The sequence below is a fragment of the Schistocerca americana genome, chromosome 4 (assembly GCF_021461395.2).
Source record: "Schistocerca americana isolate TAMUIC-IGC-003095 chromosome 4, iqSchAmer2.1, whole genome shotgun sequence".
In the NCBI taxonomy this organism is placed as follows: Eukaryota; Metazoa; Arthropoda; class Insecta; order Orthoptera; family Acrididae; genus Schistocerca; species Schistocerca americana.
In genome coordinates this window covers 594774761-594788265 of record NC_060122.1, presented here as the reverse complement: position 1 = coordinate 594788265, position 13505 = coordinate 594774761, and positions in this window count along the sequence as shown.

Genomic DNA, 13505 nt, shown 5'->3' with positions numbered 1-13505 from the left:
GCAATAGAACAGTGCATCACCATTGACTAGACACTCATTTATTGAACACATAAGTCAGGTATTACCCAAAACGAACAATCAGTACAAATTACAAAATAATATTCTTTTCCTTTAAGATACTCAAACATTTAAACAGGCAAATAGCAATCATTTAACTGAAAGCCTTTTAAGAAAGCAAGACTAGAAAATTTGAATGATGAGTTAAAATCATATTTAAATAGGCTCTGACCGAGCACATATTTTAAAACGAAATACTTCCTTTAAGGAACCAGCGATCAAAATTAATTACATAATCCTCAACAACCATATTACATCCAAGACATTTAAGATTAAACAGTAATATATAATAACATCAGAGAGCTGCAGTCCCAAATTTTAAGCAGCACGTTTCAGATGGACTGCCCTGCAACAGTACAATACAAGTCCCTCAGAGGATCTCCCCACGCAGTAAGTTATTGCCGCAATCGACAAAATATCAACATCATTCCATGTACAGACCTAAAACAAACTAAAAGCTCTCTTAAGTTTGGTACAGTTAATTCCCTTTCAACATAACATACATCACAAGTCTAGCCCTAGGATGGCACCGACACCCCGCAATTTAGTACGCGAAAAACTACAGCTATGCACTCATCACGTATCCTTACAAAATCCAAGAACAGAGAGCCGGCTCCCTAATAGCGGAACATTTAACCACGCGCAGCGTGCGGGTTTGCGGGATACTGATCTCGCCCTTAACCTCAACACCAGTTCAAATACTAGTCAGCCTACAGTCTTGAACCACCATACAAATTCCTTCAGTTACTGCATAGAAAGCCAATGTGATAGGCAAACAGACCAGCATATGATAAAAGCTTAAGCAATTTCCTTACTAGACAACCCATATGAATAGTAGCCGTAATTTTTTTTTAACGTGAGCACACCCACAATCAAAAGACAAACAACGCCAATCATAGGGACAGTAGCACATAAGCAAGTAGCAATGGTAACTTCTGCTTAGATTGGCTACAAATCAGCGCGTGATTTAACACACCAGAGAACAGTCTTTACAACATAACCATCAATACAATGGCAAATTACTCACGTGTACTCCCCCACGATTTCGATTCGCAAAGCCATAGACAAAACGTGGAGAACGTATCACTTAGACCAACATAATGGTGCTCCCTCAGCTACCCCAAATAACTGACTCCCTTAGTTGCACAGCAAAGAACCAGACCTAATGAAACCACCACAATTTTCGCCTCTAAATTGTCACAGTACAAGTGAGACTCAATCACAAATGTAATTTTACACCACCAGTTCCCGTATAGTCAATACAAGCGCCTGATTTTCACCCGTTTATAACGGCAGGCAGCAAAATCGTACGGAAAAGAGCGTAGACACAAGCTCTTACCAATTCTCTTCTCCGAAAGCAGCCACCGCAACTCTCGGGAACCACTGGGACATCCAATGCAAAAATCGTTACTCCTTCACACAAAATTACAGGACGCCCGCTTCCCGCTACGGCGCATTCTGTTCAGAGCCAACTTGTATATCTCCATGCGATAGGCCCGGTCCCACACTCGCTGCGTCAACCCGGCAACCGTCCTCCACCACGTCCCGGAGCACACCCACCACAGGACCTCGCCTCGTTACTCCTCGCGTAGGCCCCAGAGGGTGCTGCTTACCGCCGTGACCGTGGCAGGAAAGATAAACCACCAGAGTGGCACTATCGATATGAGCCGCCACGGCTCATGGAACAGTGAATGTTACTGTTTATGAGATCATACGGGGGTGTTTGGAAGAATTCGTAACTCATTACAGGAACGAGCGCAGTATTGCGTCCAGATATGAGGACGGCATCTTCTGTAACAGGCATGAGTGAACTGTAATATAAAAGGTTATGGCAGACTATACACGAAATTCAAATATTCTTGTACCAAGCAAGATATTATTTCATACTGAAGTCAATGACGGCCACAGGTTCATAACCATCATCATCACCATCTTCCTTTCAAGGATTAGGCTGTTGCCTGTTACCAGCTCACAAACAAAATCATTCTCACCTTTTGCGAGGTATTCTAATATCTCTTTTCTCATTGGGTTGTAGGTCAGGATCTTCTCAGGAACTCTGTGACCTGGAATTCTCATGAGGTGATGCCTCCAATCTTCACGATATTCTTGAATTTTTTCATACATCCTGAAAATATTTTATTGTGTTATAATATCTTCAGTTCTAATCACATCTCTTCTTGTGCAGCCGTTCATCTTTTTTAGGAACCTCACCTCTGCTGCTTGAATTATATATATTTTTTATGCTAATCCAGATTTCGCTTCCATACGATAGCACAGGAACCGCCATTACTGTACAAAATTTCGTGATGGTTTCTTTTTGTACCTTACGGCCCTGTGTGCTTCTAATGGTACCACAGACAGCTTGGAATTTGTGTATTTTGTTTTCAGTATCAGAGACGAAATCAAAACTAACGGCACAGCCTAAATAAAAGATTTGAGATACGTCTTCTAAAACTGAATTACCCAAAACAATTTTTTATCTGATTGAATATTTTCCTAGGAATGCCATTATTTTTGTTTTGTTGCCAAAAATTTTGAAGTCGTACTTCTTGCAAATTTCATTCTTTGGAGGCCACCTTCATTCTTTTGAATAACAAAGACATCATCAGCAAACAAAGGTACATTCAGGTATTCCTCATTTGTTACCTTAATTCTTTTGTTTACTTTTCTTTTCCATTTGCGAAGAATGAAGTAACTGTAAATATTAAAAAGGGTAGGTGATAGTCCATATCCTTATGTAATGCCTTGGTTAATAATTATTTCTTCCAATCGATTCCTATCTATGTTTATTACAATGCGTGTAGTTTTGTAAAGACTTTTCATTACCTCTGTTAGGTGACAGGGATATCCACCTTCAGAAATAATCTTCCATAGGCTATCCGGCTCACAACGTCAAAAGCCTTCTCAAGGTCGATGAAAGCCTTATGGGTTTCTGTACTAAATTATCTGGGTTTTCTTTAGTGTTTTGAATTACAAACACCTTGTCTGTGCATGAACGACCTGTCTATAACCATTTTGTTCTTTAGAAATAATAGCCTCTGTGATATTATTCTTTCGGTTATTAATTATCTTTAAGTATAGTGTATAGCTATTGTTTAGAAGACTGATCCCACGATAGTTTTTACAGTCATCCCGTTTCTCTTTTTTGAAAAGAGTATTTTTGCTGTATATCAGGGGTCTGGGACCTTGCAGTTCGTCCAACATTCATGTATTAATTGTAAACATCTTTTACTGCTGTTAATCCTCCATATTTAATTAGCTCTGCATTTATTCTATCTCTTCTAGAATCTTTTCTTTTCTTCATGCCTTTCAAAGCTTCTTGTAGTTCGTCCACAGTAATTGGATCTACTGTTTCATTGTACATACTTTCTCCAGTGCCACCTTCAACCTTCCGTGTACACCACAAATCTGTATAATGATTTATCCATTGTTCATTGGGCTTAATGTTCAGTGGGGCTGTGTCTTTTACTTCCTTGCTGAGGGCTTTCAATGCCTTGTATGCACATTGCTGTCCACCGTGCACGTCGTGTTCTAAGATACTTATAAATGAGTCCCACGACTCTTGGTGTGCTTTGCGCACTATTTGTTTCGCAGCATCCCTTTGTATTTTGTATGTTTCCCAGCTTTCTGATGTTTTCATCTGTAGAAACTTCGAATGAGTAATTCTTCAATGGCTTCTTTAATTTCCGTGTACCAAATCCTGAATCGTTTTTCGCCATCTGTTTTCTGCCTTCTACCAAGTACTTCCGAGGCTGCTTCAATGACTCAGGTTTTGATACGAATGTTATCCCATTCTATATCGATGTCTTTATTGACCCGTAGTGAAGCAAGCTTTCGTTGGAAACTGTACTGATAAAGTTTCTTAATACTGTATTCCAACAAGAGATGTACTTTGAACGACTCATGTTCTGGCTTCTTTTGTAGTTTCTTTGACTTCTTCCATTTTGATAGTAGCGTTATCTTGCTGCTTAACAGGAAGTGGTCGCTACCTATTTCGCTTCCTCTAGAAACACATGTATTTTGCATAAGTTTTCATCATTAATTAGTATATAATCAATCACAGACCTTAATCCTCGTGCATCCCATGTAAACTTGTGATTGTCTTTCTTTCTGTAAAATGTGTTAGAAATGTTACAATTGTTGAAGGAGGCAAATTGGCGTAGTTCATATCCATTATTATTAAGGGCCTTTTCTCCAAATAGTCTTACGATTTCTGGTACAGGTAGATTTCCAACTCTTGCATTAAAATCACCTGCGATGACATCATGGTCTACCTTGTTGATTTTGTTCACTTCTTTCTGAAGACCATCGTAAGAAGTATCAGCATCAACCTTCCTTTCGTCCCTTGGGCCGCAGGCACCTATAACAGATGACCTCTTGGAATTTGAAATCTGACTGTCATTATTCTTTCATTAATGAAAAGGGCAGCTCGTTTTGCATTATCAAGTAGTAGGGGAGAGAGTGTGGCAGATATGATACGCGAATTGGGATGACCGTCTAGTAAGGTCATCCGAAGACCAGTATCAGTTGCAAAGCGATTTAGAAAAGATTGCTGTATGGTGTGGCAGGTGGCAGTTGACGCTAAATAACGAAAAGTGTGAGGTAAATGAAATGTCGTGTGGCTAGGGCCTCCCGTCAGGTAGACCGTGATCCACATGAGTTCCAAAAGAAATCCGTTGGAATTCGATTACTCGATAAATAGTACAATTCTCAAGGCTGTCAATTCAACTAAGTACCTGGGTGTTAAAATTACGAACAACTTCAGTTGGAAAGACCACATAGATAATATTGTGGGGAAAGCGAGCCAAAGGTTGCGTTTCATTGGCAGGACACTTAGAAGATGCAACAAGTCCACTAAAGAGACAGCTTACACTACACTCGTTCGTCCTCTGTTAGAATATTGCTGCGCGGTGTGGGATCCTTACCAGGTGGGATTGACGGAGGACATCGAAAGGGTGCAAAAAAGGGCAGCTCGTTTTGTATTATCACGTAGTAGGGGAGAGAGTGTGGCAGATATGATACGCGAATTGAAATGGAAGCCATTACAGCAAAGACGTTTTTCGTCGCGGCGAGATCTATTTACGAAATTTCAGTCACCAACTTTCTCTTCCGAATGCGAAAATATTTTGTTGAGCCCAACCTACATAGGTAGGAATGATCATCAAAACAAAATAAGAGAAATCAGAGCTCGAACAGAAAGGTTTAGGTGTTCGTTTTTCCCGCGCGCTGTTCGGGAGTGGAATGTTAGAGAGATAGTATGATTGTGGTTCGACGAACCCTCTGCCAAGCACTTAAATGTGAATTGCAGAGTAGTCGTGTAGATGTAGATGTAGAAACTGTATTAATGAATCTTTCCCTCCATTTATCATTGATTAAAATTGCTACTTCAGCACTAGCTCGTCTTCTTTGTGGGTCGCCCCTGTAAGCCATCCAGTAGTCTGCAAAATCTTTTGTTCCTTTTTAGTTCTTTCTGATTTTCTGTTATTATTGCAATTATTACTTTCCTCTCTTTGAGTACTTGATTTAATTCACTTTATTTGCTGGTCAATCCTCGAACATTCCACGTTGTCAAAGACATACAATTCGTAATGCGAAATCGTTTGTCCTTTAAGATTTTTTGGTTGTCGCCTGTTGATACAGTCCTTTATCGTGGGTGTCTGTGAGTTTGTCAGTAATTTTATAGTCCCCTGGCTGCGTTACGATCGCTGCGCAGGTTAAGTCGCTGGATGGGGCTGCCACCTGTTGGTATCGCGACCTGCTTCATCTTCTGCCGGAGTTGTCTCCCTTAGGGAAGCTGACCTCACTTCGTCTCTAGAGCCCTCCCTGCCCTGTGTTGTGGGACACTCTTCGTCTGGATCCACAGTCGAGACCACTCCGGCTAAGGTGACCCTGCCAGTAGCTACGCCACCGCCGGCACAGCTCTCGAATTCGTCGAAGCACGCAAACTTCTCCCGCGCGGCACTGAAGGTGCCTTCGATAAGGCGGTGTGCCCTGGGAGAGCACATTCATAATTTTTTCACAAATGTCTGGTTTGCAGACCCACGTTTAATGGAACGATTTTGCTTTTGTTAATAGCAGGAATAAAGGACAGCCAACCAGTTTGAAAAAATTGTGGTTTTTAAATAGCATTGATCACGGTTTCGGTTGATCTAAAGCCGTAATCTTCAGAAGGACAGACAAAATTCACGTTAGAAATTCACTCAGTTAAAGCTGTCTCCACTTGACATTTATGGGCAACGGTCTGGATGTCCATATGTAGAACTTGTCAATTCAGCAAATACAATCACTTAAAATAACAGAACATGCTAGTAGCTACTAGCAAAATATGCTGCCCCTGATTTTCGGCGCTCAAGGCGGCTTGGTCTCACAATCATATTTGCTGTGGGATCACAGTCTCGCAGAATTTTTATGTTATATCCGCCATCGACTGTACCATTTATTTGATGTCCGCGACTGTGATTTCGAACTTAGGTCACTTTCAAGCGGTTACAGGGGCTGAAAAGAGAGCAGCAGCCACATTAACAAAATTAATGACGACGATGTGAGCCTCTATGGCTCTTGTTATCCTTTATCACATACACCAACGATGTGTAACCGACGGGATAAAAACTCGTGAAACTAGATTCGTGCTTACTGCATGTGTAAGTAAGGAAACTCTTGCTGGTCACAAGGCAGCAATCAGTTACAACGTCCTGTCAGCTTTACACAAGACATAAGTCTACCAAGTATTTCAGAATCTGCAAATAACTACGGAATTCTGTGGAAACTAGCATTGAATTGTTAATACCTTGGGTTCCCAAAATGAGGGTTACGTCTTCGTAAAGGCAAATTTCATAACACAGTATCCTCGTGGAACATCATCCACGTTACTTGCTTCATGTACTTCTGGACAGCCAACTACTCTATCAATCAAAGGTAAACCGAATAACTGCTCACATAAGGGCTAGAGATGGAGAATGTGTTATTGAGTTGCTAAGTTTGTGAAGCTGTTTCTCTTGAATAAATCATCCATTTTTTTGAAATTGTCATCATTTGTTAGTCTGTATATGTGCATCACATCTGACGATTTCCTTCTCATTCGAATAGTTCCACCGCGGTGTGTCTCTTTTTTTGTCTCAGAGTGCATGTTGTCCGACTCTCCTCGGAAGGAACTCGTTCGGAATATCAATAGGAGCTCCTTTCGCGACCACAACACCTCTCTTGTAGCAACATGTGGACTTCCGTAGTCTTGTTGAGAGATGACGTCACACATACGACGAAGATAGTTCACGTCATCAGCACATCAGAAGTGTAACGATTGCTGTCCGAATTACCGGCTATGTGGAACGGAGATTATGTTGTACTCAAAGACACTGCATACCACCGCTCGAGGTGCTAGGCACATATGATGATACCGATTGCAATGTGGCAAACTTCATTCTCCTTGGAGCCTTCACATTAGGATACGTCCATTGTGATACAGTACGCAAAATCTGACTTGCCTTAAGAGACAACGTAGTTCTACTAAAGTGTTCAGTGTTGTTATTGGGCGAATCAGCGTCGGCGCACATGCCTCTGCAGCCGCATCAAGGGAAGCTGCAAGAACGGTTGCCGAGTTGACAGATAATGGTGTTCGGGACGATGTAGTACTGCCTGTGGATACTTGTCCTACTGAAAACAAGACGAGATCCTGAGTCAAGGTACGTGACGTGGCTCTGCGATCCTCCACAGCCGAACAAACAATTTCTCTGTCGTCTCTGGGGCTGGTCGCGTGGGACCATTAAGATACTGCATGGCGTAAAGTGTGGCCCACCTACAGCCATCTTTCCCATACATGATGCGTAGCATTCCCGACCTTCGTGTCAGAAAGGCTAATGTAAGCATGAGATAAGCTGCAAATGTGAAATGCTGGTATATTAATAACCGGTGTAACAGCCAGAGTGTTGAATGTAAGCATGCAAACGTGCATGCATTGTGTTGTACAGGTCCGGAAGTCAGTTTGTGGGATTGATTTCCTTACCTGTAGCTCTTGGTCGGTCAATTCAGGGACGGTTAATGACGTTTGTGGATGATGCTGGAGTTCTCCCCAAATGATGTACCATACGTGCTGTATTGGAGACAGATCTGGTGATCCAGCATGCCAAGGCAACATGTCGACACCCTGTAGAACATGTTGGATTACAAAAGCATTATGTGAGCGACCGTAATGATTTTGGCAAACAACCCCTGGAATGCTGATCATGAATGACAGCTCAGCAGGTTTCGGAGTGAGGGTGCGTGAGATAACCACGAGTGTGCTCCTGCTGTCACAAAAAATCTCATATCAGACCATGACGCCAGGTGTAGATCCAGTATGTCTAGTACGTGGACAGGTTGGTTGCAGACCTTCAACTGAGTTCCTTCTAACCAAAACATGGCCATCACTGGCACCAAAGCAGAACAAGCTTTCACCTGGAAACACAACAGAAATCCACCCCAACTTCCAATGAGCTATCACTTGACACCATTGAAGTTGCAAATGGCGATATTTTGGGGTCAGTGGAATGCACGCTACAGGGCGTCGGGCTCGGAGCCGTCCTTGAAGTAACCGATGTGTAACACTTCGTTATGTCACTGTGGTGCCAACAGCTGCTCAAATTGCTGCTGCAGATGCACCACGACGCACCAGGGCCATACGCCGAACACGGTGGTTTTCACTCACGGTAGTGCCATGTGCCCATCCGGAGGACGGTCTTCTTGCGACCGTACATTCCAGTGACCACCGCTGCCAGCAATCATGTACAGTGGCTACATTCCGCAGCATCGCCGAAGGAACATCTACACTCATGCTCATAAATTAAGGATAATTGCAGAATGTGGTGCCACACAACGTGGCACTACACAAAACTGGCGCTAATAGCATAGGCACATAGGGAACACACACGACACAGATCTGTAAGTCCACGGTATTGGTGATAAGTTTAGAAAACTGTTCCGAAAGACATATGCTACAAAACGCATCATAGACGTGCTCGATGGGGTTTAGTTCTGGAGAACAGGCAGACCACTCCATTCGCCTGATATCTTCTGTTTCAAGGTACTCTTCCACGATGGCAGCTCGGTGGGGCCGTGAGTTATCATCCATCAGGAGTAAGGTGGGGATCCACTGCACCCCTGAAAAGGCGGACATACTGGTTCAAAATGACGTCCTGATACACCTAACCTGTTAAAGTTCCTATGTCAAAGACATGCAGAGGTGTACGTGTACCAATAGTAATCCCACCGCACACCATCAAACCACGACCTCCATACAGGTCCCTTTCAAGGACATTAAGGGGTTGGTATCTGGTTCCTGGTTCACGCCAGATGAAAACTCGGCGAGAATAACTGTTCAGACTATACCTGGACTCGTCCGTGAACATAACCTGGGACCGCTGTTCCAATGACCATGTACTGTGTTCTTGACACCAGGCTTTGCGGGTTCTGCTGTGACGAGGAGTCAGTGGAATGCACCTTGCAGGTCTCCTGGCGAATAAATCATGTCTGTTCAGTCGTCTGTAGCCTGTGTGTCTGGAGACAACTGTTCCAGTGGCTGCGGTAAGGTCCCGAGCAGGGCAACCTGCAGTACTTCGCGGCCGTCTGCGGGCACTGATGGTGAGGTATCGGTCTTCCCGTGGTGTTGTACACTGTGGACGTCCCTTACTGTAGCGTCTGAACACGTTTCCTGTCTGCTGGAATCGTTGCCATAATCTTGAGGTCACACTTTGTGGCACATGGAGTGTTCTTTGAGCCATTTGCAACACACAGTCACCATTAGCACATCTGAAAACATCTGCACACTTGCTCGCTGCACCGTACTCTGACATGCACCAACATACCTCTGCGTATGTGGACTGCTCCCAGCGCCATCGTGCGACGACCGCAGGACAAATGCACCGCATGGTCATACCCCGAGGTGATTTAAACCCGCAAACCGCCCACCAGAGCACTGTTTCACCATGTATTAGCATTATCCTTATTTTATGAGCATGAGTGTAGCTTCTGGTAGCACTATTACACGACTTCGTTCGAGCTCAGTGAGGTATTTATAATGGAGTCTTTGTTGCCTTAAATTCATTCTTCACTCACCTGTAATCACGACGTCCACTCTCAAATGTAACTATCACTCACGACCGTTAGTGTTTTTATTTAAAGCAAAACTGATTGGCATCCTCATAGTGGCACTGCAAACGGCACTCTTAGGCGACTGACGGGAAATTAGAATGGACATCATCTTTCAGATGTAGAAACACGCCTAAGAACTTTCGTTTATGTCGCCCATCTCCTTCTTGGTGTTGCGATTCTTTTCCGTCAATGTATTTAGGGGGGAAGCCGGGAAGTGATGTGAAATGAGGCGAACGCGCGGAATTAATAGTGAGGAAGGCTAATGGAAGACTTGGAAGGGATCGGGGTAAGTACGGAGCATCGGCAAACGAAATCGCAGATAGGGACGAATCTTTACGAAACCGAATCTATCTATTGCACAGTTCCATTGTATGGATTTCTTATCGAGTACTAATGACAAAAAACACCGATGTATTTCAGAGACACCCTATTAGAATCGTAACCATACGAAAAGATAGTGATTCTTGCGGAAATTAAATGAGAATCTTTGGAAGAAAGAAGTCGCTTTCCTTGCGAAACCCTTTTGAGTATACTTAGAAAATCGGCACGCGAAGACGGCAGTGCGATTATTCTCCCGCTTCCATCGCATATGTTGTGTAGGAATTGTGAGAATAAGTTAGACGGATTAGGGCAAACACAGAGGCATACAGATAGTCAGTTTTCCTTCGTTCGAAACCAGGAGCGAATAGTACTGAAAATCACAAATACTGATACGAAACACTCTTCGGAAATCATTGCATAGTGGACTGTGGAGTATACATGTAAATGTAGAAACGATCAAAGAGTTGGATAAATAAATGGCTAAATTACAGACTGATTTTCGATTCCGGATCGCAACGCATCAGTGCCTCCTGGCAGATTAGAAGTGTTTGCCGTAGCGGAGCTGTGCTTCCGGCGGCCAGGGCAGGGAAGAACAGTGTTTGATCGACGTTGGTGATGCACCAGAGACTGGGTTCAGAAGTTGGGCGACTAGGGATTAGTGTACCATCGACATCCAAGTCAGGGGGGACAGAGCACGGCTCGGGCTGGAGAAGGATGGGGTCACGGAAATGGTGACGGCCTTTGTCAGGGAATAAACTAGGCATTCATCTGACACGATTTACGCAAACCACTCAGAATATAAACCTGTAGGCTGAGTAGATATTTCAAATCCACTCCCTCACGAATTGGAGTCCACTGTGTGCATAGCGGGACAGTAGCAGAGACGTACAGCTGGAATAGCGGTTTGAGTTCGGCCACGATGTTTTGTGGTTGGCACAATTTGTAGACGAAAACCAAGCTTTAACGACCGTTACTGTTCCCAGTTTTCGTTTGTCAAGAAGTTCCATCAATTTAACGTCCAACATTAGCAGGACACTTTCTCGGAATTACTATAACAACTGAAAAAAATAAAGACGGATTTGTAGCACTCTACGTCACGTAGCTGTTTTGTACTTCGTCCTGACCATGATTTTGCTCGTGTTCTAATGATGCTGTTTTTCGTAAACATTCACTTTCTGTGATGCCATTAGCAGGCTAAGTATCTACATACGGCGTCTATTTCCGGTTCACTGATGGAGTTACATCACCAAGATGATAATCGGCAATGGTAGACCCCACAGCACGTAGATTTTCTGGAAACTGTGTGTACTGATGGCTATCCGTACAAGGATAAAGGTCAGATACGTAGGTTCCGCCGACGTTAAGATTGTTCGAGATGGAGCCTCGCTCATTTAGACTAGTATGCGGATGGAATTCGACTGTGGTCATATTGAAGGGCTATACAGTGATTTAAAGGAACCGTGAAACTAAAATTATGGTATCTTCGGCGACGATACGTACTCCCCTCACCCGCAATATGAATAAATGGCTCTGAGCACTATGGGACTTAAGATTTGAGGTCATCACTCCCCTAGACTTAAACCTACTAAAACCTAACTAATCTAAGGACATCACACACATCTATGCCCGAGGCAAGATTCCAACCTGCGACCGTAGCAGCAGCGTGGTTCCGGACTGAAGCGCCTAGAACCGCTCGGTCACAACGGCCGGCCCTGCAATATGACTCCAGTACCTTAGCCACTGGACGATCCCACACGGTGCTTCAATGTAAAATATGTTTTATAACTGCACTGATAGTAAACATTCCTCCAACAATCGAAGACATTTTGTATCAGATATTAGAAATAGTAATTGAGTTACCAAACGATTCATCTGTAATTCCGCGTAACTTAGAATTAAGCATTTGCTTTTGAAAGAAAGAATAGCAGTAAAGACATTAAGAAATAACTAACAATATTTCTAGAACGATCTCCAAGTCCCGAACATCAGAACACGGACTTTGTAAAGCACATACTCTAATTTCTTTCTCTTTCACGATAGTTACTAATAACATATCAAGCATACACATAATCCCGTTAGACATGACTATAATAATAGGTTCTTTTTTAATCATCAGTCTTCTGACTTTTCCGATGCAGCCCGCTACGAATTCCATTCTTGTGCCAACCTCTTCATCTCAGAGTAGCTCTCTTCTAATACGCTCAATGTTACCTCCTGATGTCATAACACATGTCCTATCATGCTGTCACTCTTCCCTGTCAGTGTTTTCCGTATGTCCTTTCTTCAACAGTTGTGCAGAGAACCTCCTCATTCCGTATCTTTGCAGTACACGTAATTTTCGACGTCATTCTGTAGCACCACATCTTAAATGCTTTGATTTTTAACTTTTCCGATTGTCCCACACTGCATGATTCAATGTTGTGCTCCAAACGTACATTCATGATTTTAATAGACTCCTTTTGGCCAGGAATGCTCTCTGTGCCCGTGTTAGTTTGCCTTTTATGTCCTCCTTGCTTCGTCTATCACGTATTTTTCTTTGCTCCAAGGTAGATGAATTCCTTCAGTTGCCAGTTTTGATATTAAGTTTGTCGTTAATCTCATTTCTGCTACTCCTCGTAACATCTGTCTCCTTCGGTTTACTCTCAGACCATTGTATGTATTGGGTCCACTCAACAGATCCTGCAATTCTTCCTCACTTCCACTGAGGATTGCAATTTTATCAGCGAATCTTATCATTTATGTCCTTTCACCATGAATTTTAATCCCACTTTTGGACCCTTCTTTTATTTCCGCCATTGAGCAGTAGTGATGTGAGACTGCATCCCTGTCTTAAACCCTTTTTAATTTCAGCACTTCTTATTTCTCACTCTTGTTTCTTGAACATGGTGTTCATTACCTGTATCTTCTTTTTTTTGGAGAATTTTGGACATCTTGCACCGTTTTACATTGTTGAAGGCTGTTTCTAGATCGACAAATACTATGGCCGTATTTTGATTTTTCTTAAG